The sequence below is a fragment of the Pollachius pollachius genome (assembly GCF_949987615.1).
Source record: "Pollachius pollachius genome assembly, chromosome: 2".
Classification (NCBI taxonomy): domain Eukaryota; kingdom Metazoa; phylum Chordata; class Actinopteri; order Gadiformes; family Gadidae; genus Pollachius; species Pollachius pollachius.
The window spans coordinates 35,184,679-35,197,178 of record NC_136935.1 but is presented as its reverse complement, the minus strand read 5'-3'; the positions used below and the strand labels follow the sequence as shown (position 1 = coordinate 35,197,178).

Genomic DNA, 12,500 nt, shown 5'->3' with positions numbered 1-12,500 from the left:
ACGCTGCTCTTCAAAGGCGTGATTTGAAGGTCTCAGTCGGACGCATTAGAACTAACGTGGTCCTCGATCGGAATCTAAAAACAGGAGCTACGGTCGGCTGCCAGGGAACAGGAGAAGAGAGGGCGGTAGAACACCTGCTGCTTCACTTCATCTAACCTGCTCCATGAGCACAGCACCAGTATATAGAGGTAGAGCGGGACGGAGAGGATGGGATAGAGAAATCGCAAGATAGAGAGACACACACAGAGTTAGAGAGGGAGAGATATAACGGCCGCAATACAGAGAAAGAAAGACAGAGACAGAAAGAGAGAGGGAGAAACAGTGTGAGGGGTACAAGAGAGATAGAGATAGAGAGATGGAAAGTCAGAAAGTCAGAGACACCAGATTAGCCTAGTTCGATTCTGGTGTGAACTCACAACACTGCATCCTACAGGAAGTACAGCCATGTAAACAGGAAGCATTTAGGACAGCCTGTGTCCAGGAGGTAGGATACGTTTAGACATGTTACCTAAAATACGTTAAAAACACACACACATGCAAGCAGACACACACATACACACATGCAAACACACACAAAAACAGACACATACACACATACATGCAAACAAACACACACACACACACACACACACACACACACTCACACACACACACACACACACACACGCACACACACACTCACTCACACACACACACACACACACCCCCGCACACACAGACACACACACACACACACACACACACACACACACACACACACACACAAACACAGACACACACAAGGACAAATTGCTGTCGGGGAGGTATTTATAAGCCATACGCGGTATAATTTTTGGCAACAGTACACAAGCACCCACACACGACCTGTTGGTATTAATATCAAAGGAGGAAGGCTGGGGGTAGGGCTGGAGGGGAGAGGGTTGATGGGGGCAGGGGGGTGTGGATTGGGACCGGGGAGGGGAGGGGAGTCCCCAATGTCAGATATTGAAACCCAATACCCCCCATTACCTTATCAGAGCGTGTACCTGCTTATGCTCTCAGGCTGCTTATGCGTGACCATGTGTGTGTGTGAGAGTGAGGGAGTCCATGTTGGAGTTTGCATGATTGTGCCTGTGGCTCTGTGTATATTTATGTATGTGCGTGTGTGTGTTTATCCTTCTTCTGGTTAGTCATTAAGGGAAGGTGCATTCCAGACATGCTTTTACTTCCCCGTCATTCTCCCCTTCTCTCTCTCGCACACTGTCTGAGCCTGTGTTTCTCTCTCTCTCTTTCAAGTGCTTATGTCACTGTATAACGCTTGGCTCTCTGGCCTGCTGTGGCCTACAAGAATATAAGATGATGTCATACATAAGGCTTCAACACTCAACCAATGAGATTGCAGGGATCGGGTGGTCTCATTACCATAATTAGCAATGATCTCAGAATTGACTCTCAAGTCAGTCTCTAAATGTTTCCCTCAAATAGAGACTGAGGACAATCTCCCAGATTTCGTTGCTAAAACTGGAATGGAACATTTTGCGAGTTTAAAAAAACTTGATTCAAAATCTTTAGGTCGGCCATTCATATATTGGCGGTGGCATGTAGAAGTCATGTGAGCCTGTAAACATTGTCGAACCAGCACTTCTTTCGAGTCAAAAGTGTTAGGAAAACATAATTGCACACTAATGTGCACACTTTCACAAACCCTCATAAAAACATTAACTCTCCCTCACACTTTTGCACAAACCAAATTTTTAGACAAATACACAAAACAAACACGTACACACACACACACACACACGCGCACAGTGATGTACACACAGCCTTGCGGTTAAGCAACTTGTGAAAGGGTGTTTTTGTGCAAGAGCTTCCGTCTTGCTGTTACATTGACGCATTTCCTTCATTCAACCCATGAGGTAAAGTCCTTGATTTACATATTTGACTGTGTGCAGGCCTGGCCCGCACACAGTGATCTATCCACACTTTCTGCATTGGTTTGCATGTATGAGAACAGTTGAACCAGAAAGACAACACAAATCCCTTCTCAACTGATGTTTCATATAAAGGAAACAGTCGCATTTGTTTTCTCTTCCGGGTTTTTCACTCGCTACTGGGCTATTTCTGTTCGTCTCTTTCTGGAGGGAAATCACTCTGGAGCAGGATGGAGCTGTGGTTGCTGATCGGCACATACTGGTATTTGTTTTTATTTTCGCTTTCTTTTTGAAACGTCAACAGCCACACAGCAGATGCAGCTGCTGGAATGTTACGAAACGCAGCGTCAATTCCCTCCCTCCACCTGCTCTCTTTAAAGCCAGCACCACCTGCGGGTGGAGGAGAAGCGAAACAAGACGTGTGGATGGATGCATGGAGGATGTATCTAGTGATGGAGGCATGATTGTTCTGCATATGTTGAGGCATGGGTTGGGTCAAAAAGGTCAGGGGAATTCAAAAAGACTGGTCAAGTGACTATTAAGTATTTATGGCAGGATTAATTCTGAACTAATACAAACGTACGGAACGAGAATAACAACTTATTTTGGAATGTGCTTAATTGGGTGGTGGCCGAATGTGGACGAGCGAGACGGTTAAGTCTGTTTGTTGTATTTTGCTTTGGATACCACAAAAGATACAAGTTCATAACTATGAAGTATGTGACCTCTGCAGAGAACTAGCTCCAAGGCTTTGAGCGAACAGAGGAGCCTTTTAAACATGTTCAACAAGAGATCTTAAGCCCGATAGAAAGGTCACCAATCTTTAGTGGAGCCTTTTAGACATGTTCCAGGAGAGATCGCTAAGCTTGATAGCAAGCCTCTCTTTAACAGATCTAGAAAGATTTTAAATGAAGCTCAATCAAAACACTAACCCGACATTGCCAGTTCAATTTGTGAATGCAAACTCATTCTGCAACCCTCTCACTTCATTTTCGATTCCCAAGGGGCGTTATAAACGGGAACAGACCTTAATAGCTCTGGACCCAATTGGATAGACCTTCAACAAATCAGAGCACAACAAAATCCGAGACACATCAGTGACAGACCTCGCTCCTCTGTGCAGTCTGCTGGAAATCCGAGGCTACCAAACAAATGCATAAAAGGCCTAATTTTCCATGTTCGGCTATCCTGTAACTATGTTCTACTTTTCCTTTGTTTAATTTAACCAGACTCTCTCTCTCTCTCTCTCTCTCTCTCTCTCTCTTTCTCTCTCTCTCTCTCTCTCTCTCTCTCTCTCTCTCTCTATCTAATGGAAGTTGATGGGGCCTGTGCGAGGGCAATCAAGGGGAAGGGGCACACTCCTTTGGCTTACAACAAGTAGGTTTGAAGCTAAACAAAGTTAATGTTTCCCTTTTCTTTCCAAGTCATTCCTTTGATGTCCCAAACCGGGTTATAGAAGAGTTTAACGGGAGCAACAAGGACAGACAATCAGATGCAAGTCGCAGGGAGTGGAGCAAATCCATCGAGGAAGAGGAGTAGTAGTAGAGAGAGAAGAGGGGAGGAGTGAGCGATAAAGGTTACCCAGCACAGGAGGGTGAACACACACAACCACAAAAATGCCTCCTACACACACACACACACACACACACACACACACACACACACACACACACACACACACACACACACACACACACACACACACACACACACAAACCACCCCTTCCTCGTCTATAACTTCAGAGGACTTCCTAGAGGAAGACTTGAAATAAATAGAGAAAAAGAGAGATGGAGAGAAAAAAGGATAAAGAGAGGAGCATGACATGGGGAATTTCCCAGTTTGTGTGTGAGTGTGTGTGTGTGTGTGTGCGTGCGTGCGTGCGTGCGTGCGTGCGTGCGTGCGTGCGTGCGTGCGTGCGTGCGTGCGTGCGTGCGTGCGTGCGTGCGTGCGTGTGTGTGTGTGTTTGTGTGTGGAGGCTAAACACCTGTGAGGTGTAGTGCATGAGAAAGAGAGAGAGAAAGCGGGAGAGGGCGGGAGAGAGGTTAGAGATGAGCTGTTGAGAGACACCAGTCGAAGCTAAACCCAACATGACTTACTGGGCTATAAGGCTCTCATATAAGACACCATTTGGTCAATGTATTTTTCCAAAGAAATGTATACACTTTACAATACCATAAGCGCAGACATGCTTAGCATTGGTGTCCCTGGTGGGAATTGAACCCCTAACCCTGGCGGTGGTTATGCACAGCCCTTATAGTTGACCTTAACAGGGAAATGGAAGCCCTAACCTAAGGTATTAATGTCATGCTCTACCAGTTGACCTACACAGGGAATCGAACCCCTAGCCCTGGCAGTGTTGATGCCTTGCTAATGCATCCACTGTTGTAAATGCCAACACTTGAGCTGGGACAGTTGTATACTTATAAAGACTACTCTTATAGAGACACACACACACACACACACACACACACACACACACACACACACACACACACACACACACACACACACACAGACTTGAGTTTGACCCTGACTCCTTGGGAACAGAAGAATAAACTCCTTCCAGTGGACCGAGTGACCTGAAGGGCCCCACTCCACCCTCCCTTTTAGCACTCTACCCCCCCCCCAGGACTGGAGGCGTCATCACCTCCCCACTGGGGGATGACAGCCCTCCTCCCTGACACCCTGGGACCCCCGACCCGGAGCCTTCTGGGGAACGTGGGGGCGCCATGCCTGGGCTCCACCCTGGGGACGGTGGGTGGCTGCCAGAGCATGTCCAAGGTAGCCTGAATCACCACCACCACTACCTCAACCACCACAACCTCCCCCACTACCTCCACCACCACTAGCAACACCACCACTACCTCCACCACTACCTCCACCACCACTAACTCCACCACCACTATCTCACCACCACCACCATTACCCCCACTATCTCCACTCCACAAACAACACCACCAGTATTACCCCCACTACCTCCAGTCCACAAACAACACCATCACTAAATAAGGTCTGAGCTTTCTCAGACCTCATAGATATGTACTTTTCGTGTTAGTTTTCATGTTCTTATTGTGAGATAAATGTTAAAATTGCCCGGGCAACTCCACCTCCACAACCAGCGCTGTGCCATCATTAGAGCCGTAGCATTCAGAAACCCTGTGAAAGATCAGAAGATGGTTTTTAAGATTTGTTCTGATTGTGTTTAGGCCGAGCAAGTCGAGATCAGTTCAAAATCTTTATGCTAGAGAATTGTGTGGGTGGTTGGAGGAGATGACATAGGTTGGGGCCAGGGCAGAACCAGAGGCCCTCAGGGTCCAAACGCACATGTTGTGATGTGTCCTCTTCTCCTTGACGTAAACCTCGGGGCTGATCCTATCCGGCTGGCCAAAACGTTGAGGCGTTGACATGAAAATGTCAATAAGAGAGATATATGTATTTGTTTGATTTTTAAGGTGAAGGCATCAAAGATGGATAATCACAAAACCAAAAGGAGTCGATTAATATTTATATTAAAGGAGCAAAGTGACTTCGGACAACTGTCCTCCACAAAATAGGGGGCAGCATTGTTGTGGCATCCACCCCTATTGTAAAAAACAAGGTAACGCACCCCCCGTCCCCAAAACCCATCCAACCACTGAACATGGGGTGAAGCTACAGTGATTCTTAGCTATGGCGAAATCAAGAGTACTCCTTCAGGTGATCTGGTAAATTAGTTCCAGGATTAAAATTTTAGGTGTTGTTTTGCAATGATTGACTGATGATTGATGATTGAATACTCTATCTGGGCAGTGCTTCACCCTCTCAGGTTCGACTGAGGCCACACTCAACGCTGCAGTATGATTCAGGAATGATTCATTCTATTTTAACAACTCTTTTGCGATATGGTACACGCGATTTGTATCTGCGAGTGGTTCGTTCATTTCGTTCATTCGTTCTTGGATTTGCACATGCTCATCACTTTATAGGGACCCTTTTTCTATGCAGTGTTTCAATGTGTGTACTAAAGTAGATCACTAGACACATTGTGCCAAAATAAACCTAATTATGCTGATTGATTATAAAAATGAGAATGTTGGAAAATGAGAATCTGCTTACAAACTCATTTTAACGTAGCCCCCTTAGTCCTCACTGTGTTACTGTAAATCACCCAGTATATGTATATAAAGTTTTTGATCCGGTAGTATGATCTGCAAGTGATATTTTAAAGGAACCCAATGCTGGGAAACCCCCCGATATCAAAGGTTCTGCCTTTCAGAGCCCTGACATCCTAAGGCGCTTCACCATAAAGGGAAATTCTACATAATCACAGCATTGAGCACCAGAGCGGCAATATCTCTACATCTCTATCGACAGATTGATTTGTCTGTACAAAAGAGCTTCAAGCATTGAAGTTGATGGACAGAGTCGCCGAAGAAACGCGTTCACGGCTCACATTTGACAGGTAAGTTTGAGAACTGTCATTTCAGATTAGCTTGGCATTTGGTCCTTCAATGGACTGTGAGACATTATACTCAACACAACCTCACGCTGAAAAATGCAAACAATCTCAGCATGTGACTCTGAGGCCACGTTAGAATGTTTATCAAACCACTTGGCTGTACTTGGTAAACATTGTTAACGGTTTCTTTGACTGCGTTACACCCACTCTGCGGGGGTGTTGACTGATCACACTGCAATCATGACTCGTCACAAGTCAAAGCAACCGTGAGCTGAGGGGGGAGGGCTATATGCTATATGAGACAATCAGAGTTAAGAGTTAAAACGTGTAATACTAAAAAAGAGTAATAAACGTATGATGCCCTGCGATCTTTCCGCTGCTCTCTTGATGCTGTAGACTCTAGAGCACTGATCTAATGTGTATTTAGAAGAAACGCTGGAGACTGGATCTCAGAATGCAGACTAAAGCCATATTGGGCATTAGCAAAGATATTGGGCATTATCCGATATGACGATGTAGCGTCCGCTGGCTTATGATAAATGAGCGGAACAGAGAAGGAAGCAGAGGAGAAGAGAGAGGTGGAGGAGAGAGAGGTGGAGGAGAAAGAGGTGGATGAGAGAGAGGTGGAGGAGAAAGAGGTGGAGGAGGGATGACAGGGGATCAAAAGGAGTAAGGGAGCTGAAAGAGAGTTTCAAGATAAGAATTACGCATTGGGAATAAACAGGAAAACAAATGAAAGAGGTGAAGGATGGCAGAGATTCTTTGACTGCGTTACACCCACCATGCGCGGGTTTTGATTCATCTCTCGGCAATCATGACTCGTCACACGCCACAGAGGAGGTGGAGGGTTGAGAGAAGGCCCCGGGGGAGAGAAGAGGATGAGAAAAAGGAAAGGAGAGAAGTGAAGACTCCTTTGGACATGTTTATTCCCGCAGTAGTATACTAAACAAAGGAAGGAACCTACGGCGGGGACATGAAAGACTTAAGCGACACGGCCCGGCTGACCCAGACCTGACCTGCGGATACACGCTCAACGCTTCAAACTCCCAGGTCTCACATCTCCTAAATGGGCTGTCACACTCCCCATGCACGTACAAACACACACACTAACACACACACACACAAGAAGGCACCTACACACCAACAAGACACACAAACCCACATGAGACACACACTCACATACAACCATATGACCGCCCACACACACACACACCACCATGTTGTATGTGTTAATACGATCACTTATTGATCCCACCAGCACACCAGATGACACAGCACACGCACACACACACATACACACACACACACACACACACACACACACACACACACACACAGACACACACACACACACACACACACACATACACACACACGCACACACAAACACACACACACACAAACATAGTACAGCCCATCTAATACTACCCTTATACACAGAGGAAGCCCATGTCAGGACTTAAAGATTAATGAGAGCCAATTGAAACTGATCCTCCCTACCATACAAACACACACACACACATGGATCCACACACATGCATAAACAGGCGCACAACCCAGGATGTATCAAGAGTTACTTTTGGATTTGACCAGACAGCTCCGACACTAACATACTCTCATCCCGCTTGCCCCCTCCCTCCTCTTCTCTCACCCCCTCTCTATCTTCTCCTCTCCTCCCCTGTCCCCATTCCTCCTCTCTTCTCTCCCTCTCTCTTCCCCCATTCCTCCTCTCTTCTTTCTCTCTCTCTCTCCCCATTCCTCCTCTCTTCTCTCCCTCTCTCTTCCCCCATTCCTCCTCTCTTCTTTCTCTCTCTCTCCCCCCTCCTCCTCTCCTCTCCCTCTCCCCGTTCCTCCTCTCTTCTCTCCCTCTCTCTCCCCCTCCTCCTCTTCTCTCTCCCCGTTCCTCCTTTCTTCTCTCCCTCTCTCTCCCTGTTCCTCCTCTCTTCTCTCCCTCTCTCTCCCCCCTCCTCCTCTTCTTTCCCTCTCTCTCCTTGTTCCTCCTCTCTTCTCTCCCTCTCTCTCTCCCCCTCCTCCTCTTCTCTCCCCCTCTCTCCCTGTTCCTCCTCTCTTCTCTCCCTCTCTCTCTCCCCCCTCCTCCTCTTCTTTCCCTCTCTCTCCCTGTTCCTCCTCTCTTCTCTCACTCTCTCTCTCCCCCTCCTCCTCTTCTCTCCCCCTCTCTCCCTGTTCCTCCTCTCTTCTCTCCCTCTCTTTCTCCCCCCTCCTCCTCTTCTCTCCCCCTCTCTCCCCGTTCCTCCTCTCTTCTCTCCCTCTCTCTCTCCCCCCTCCTCCTCTTCTCTCCCTCTCTCTCCCCGTTCCTCCTCTCTTCTCTCCCTCTCTTTCTCCCCCCTCCTCCTCTTCTCTCCCCCTCTCTCCCCGTTCCTCCTCTCTTCTCTCCCTCTCCCCCCTCCTCCTCTTCTCTCCCTCTCTCTCCCCGTTCCTCCTCTCTTCTCTCCCTCTCTCTCCCCCCTCCTCCTCTTCTTTCCCTCTCTCTCCCTGTTCCTCCTCTCTTCTCTCCCTCTCTCTCCCCCCTCCTCCTCTTCTTTCCCTCTCTCTCCCTGTTCCTCCTCTCTTCTCTCACTCTCTCTCTCCCCCCTCCTCCTCTTCTCTCCCCCTCTCTCCCCGTTCCTCCTCTCTTCTCTCCCTCTCTCTCTCCCCCCTCCTCCTCTTCTTTCCCTCTCTCTCCCTGTTCCTCCTCTCTTCTCTCACTCTCTCTCTCCCCCCCTCCTCCTCTTCTCTCCCCCTCTCTCCCCGTTCCTCCTCTCTTCTCTCCCTCTCTCTCTCCCCCCTCCACCTCTCTCTGGGTCACTGCTGCTCCTCTGTGAGGCTCTTTGTACTGAGCCCGGTCCAAGTGATCCGAACCTGGGGGAGACAGCCGGCTACTGGTACCCCCCTCCCGCCCCCCCTCCATTGGCCGTTCAACCACTGCCCCCCCAGTGACCAGGTCACTGCGGTCGCCGTTGTCATGGCAGCCAGAGACTTATCCTTCCTCCTTGGGACGCCACAAGATATGAAGTAGGGTGCCCCTCTGGGGGGTGGGGGAGGGGCCATAGGAGTGCACGCACACTCACACACACACAGACACACACACACTTGTATACACTGCTACAACCAGACACACACACTGAGCACTAGACACACACGTACACAAACAGAAACACACACTTGCACAGTGACAAACACTATCACATGCATTATCCTATGAGATACATATAAACACACCAACACCCAAACATATAAACACACCAACACCCAAACATATAAACACACCAACACCCAAACATATAAACACACCAACACCCAAACATATAAACACACCAACACCCAAACATATAAACACACTGACACCCAAACATATAAACACACTGACACTCAAACATATAAACACACTGACACACAAACATATAAACACATCAACACTCAAACATATAAACACACCGACACTCAAACATATAAACACACTGACACTCAAACATATAAACACACTGACACACAAACATATAAACACATCAACACTCAAACATATAAACACACCGACACTCAAACATATAAACACACCGACACTCAAACATATAAACACACTGACACTCAAACATATAAACACACTGACACACAAACATATAAACACATCAACACCCAAACATATAAACACATCAACACTCAAACATATAAACACACCAACACCCAAACATATAAACACACTGACACCCAAACATATAAACACACTGACACTCAAACATATAAACACACTGACACCCAAACATATAAACACACTGACACTCAAACATATAAACACATCAACACCCAAACATATAAACACATCAACACTCAAACATATAAACACACCAACACCCAAACATATAAACACACTGACACACAAACATATAAACACACTGACACTCAAACATATAAACACACTGACACTCAAACACATGAACACACACATTCTGCCACACACAAACACACACAAATACACACACACACACACACCTTGACCTTTAAAGGGGACATATCATACCACCAGGTGTGAGTGTGATTAGCCATTACAAGCAGGTTTGAAAATGTGCAGCATTGTGACATCACAGGTGGGCGTGTCCATCTAGATGTGTGCTGGATAGATCAGTCTACCAGCCTACCCAGTAGACTAGCAAACACTGCTCATCTATCCGTCACACATCTAGGTGGACACGCCCACCTGTGATGTCACAATGCTGCACATTTTGAAAACGGCTTGTAATGGCTAATCACACTCACACCTGGTGGTATGATATGTCCCCTTTAACATTCTCACGACAAATGCACGTAAAAGACATGGGGAGCAGTTGGCAGTGTGTGTGCGGGATAATTAATAATGATAAACACATATGAGACAACATTGAGTGATTAAGTGTGACATACACACATTTAAGCAAATTGCACGACTTTAAGGGTCCCATGGCATGCTTCTTTATGGATGCTTATATATAGGTGTTAGTGGGCCCTTAATACAGTATTTGAAGATGTTCAAGAAATTCAGCCTTGGTGCAGAATTACAGCTATTATCAGTTATTTAGAGGCGGGTCAACGTGGAGGGTGGGTGTAGCCCTGAGCAGCTTGCGGCCACGGTAACATGCGCTAGTGTTTACAGTGGATGCATCGCAATTGCTCGGATTCATAAAGTCATCCGGAGGCGCACACAGCTTTTGGCCGTGTTCTGTAAATATTCTAGAACACTCCGGGTGCTCCGGCGGGAGTCCTGGAGCTCTATATCGAAATAATATCATATTATACAAAGCTATCTATATCATATAATGTATATTATCACGGCAAAAAGCTGTGTGCCCCTCCAGACGATATTATGAATCTCAAACGACTGCGTCGGGTTCTCCGACGTCTCTGGTTCTTCCAGTTCCACATCAATCTGAAGTAGAGTGAACCGCAACATGGAGGAGAAAGGGATTGTTGACCGTGATTGTTGAACGCGATTGTCTCCAGCCGGAGCCCGGTGCCGAGGCACCACCCCCTCGGAAGTGGGCAGCTTGCGCCGGTGGTTCCTCGCGGCAGCGGGCAGCAGAGCTCCGGTGGGAGAAAATCGTGGGCAACAATCCCTTTCTCCTCTATGTTGCGGTTCATCTACTTCAGGGAGTCAAAGCCAAAGTTCCTTCTCAACCATAGATGAGATTACCCCCACTACGAGTCTCGTTGTGGAAATACCAAAGACGTTTGAGAACCTGACGTGTTATGCGCCATAACACCAACAGCAGAACGGTTATCCAAATAACAAAGAAGTGTAGGCTACAACACTTGCGTTACATTTTGTGTATTCACACACACTTTGCACTCGCACGGTCATAGGTCATTGGGCAAAGCAGAGAAGGAGAGGTTACATGTCCCCATATGACGACATACGGGGAAAAATGTGCACGTCTGAGCGTTGTTTTTTCAAAGGCAGAGCAGGATAGCTAGTGCTCGTTTTAACCCTTACGCCATTTCTAGCTACTGGGGGACCATAGGCAGGCTAGGGGAACTCATATTAATGTTAGAAAACCTCATGAAGTGAAATTTCATGCCATGGGACCTTTAAAGCACAATGATGATATACCGATAGGGCTCGCACGCCTTTTTTAAAGGATGCCGCTGTGCGCAATCCGTTCTCCTTGTTCCTAATAAGGACACCGTAAGCCCTGCCTCCAAGAGGCGGGGAGCGGGGGCGCGCGGGGGCAGCTCTCACCAACTTGAGGAGTGGGGCCCGTTTCTATTTGGAAAGCTGCGAGAGGGGAGACGGCAACGAGGCGCGAGCAACCCGAGCCTGCACAAACCGTAACGGAGAAACGCCGAGCGGCCAGCGTGAGAGAGAGCGTGTGTTTAAGGGAGAGAGTGAGCGAGAGAGAGACGTAGCATCGCACGGGGTCGGATTAGACAAGAGCTGTTCTCTGTTTGACATTTGGAGCCACGCATGCTGAGAATTACGCACGGGAGATGGGCTTGTAACAGCGAACCAATCCTTTTTCTTTTTTTGTGACAACCGACCCGACCTGTTTTAAATTATTCTGCATCTCAACTGGCGGCATCACACTCTCAGAGACACTCAACACTGCCTACTTTGGAACCGTTTTGGAATTAAAAACAATCATTAATATTTTGTGACGGGCCGAATTAATTTGTGTGAGAATGG

The 12,500-nt window shown here is 47.3% G+C and overlaps 1 protein-coding gene across 1 annotated transcript in view; it reads left to right on the top strand.

Moving 5' to 3' along the window:
- Positions 1-12,109: 12,109 nt before the first annotated feature.
- The window catches only part of pdgfba (platelet-derived growth factor beta polypeptide a), a 16,723-nt gene continuing 16,332 nt past the window's right edge, over positions 12,110-12,500 (top strand). Inside the window, exon 1 of the mRNA XM_079730854.1 lies at positions 12,110-12,500. This exon is cut by the window's right edge and continues 488 nt beyond it. The gene's annotated coding sequence lies outside the window, so the exon portion shown is untranslated.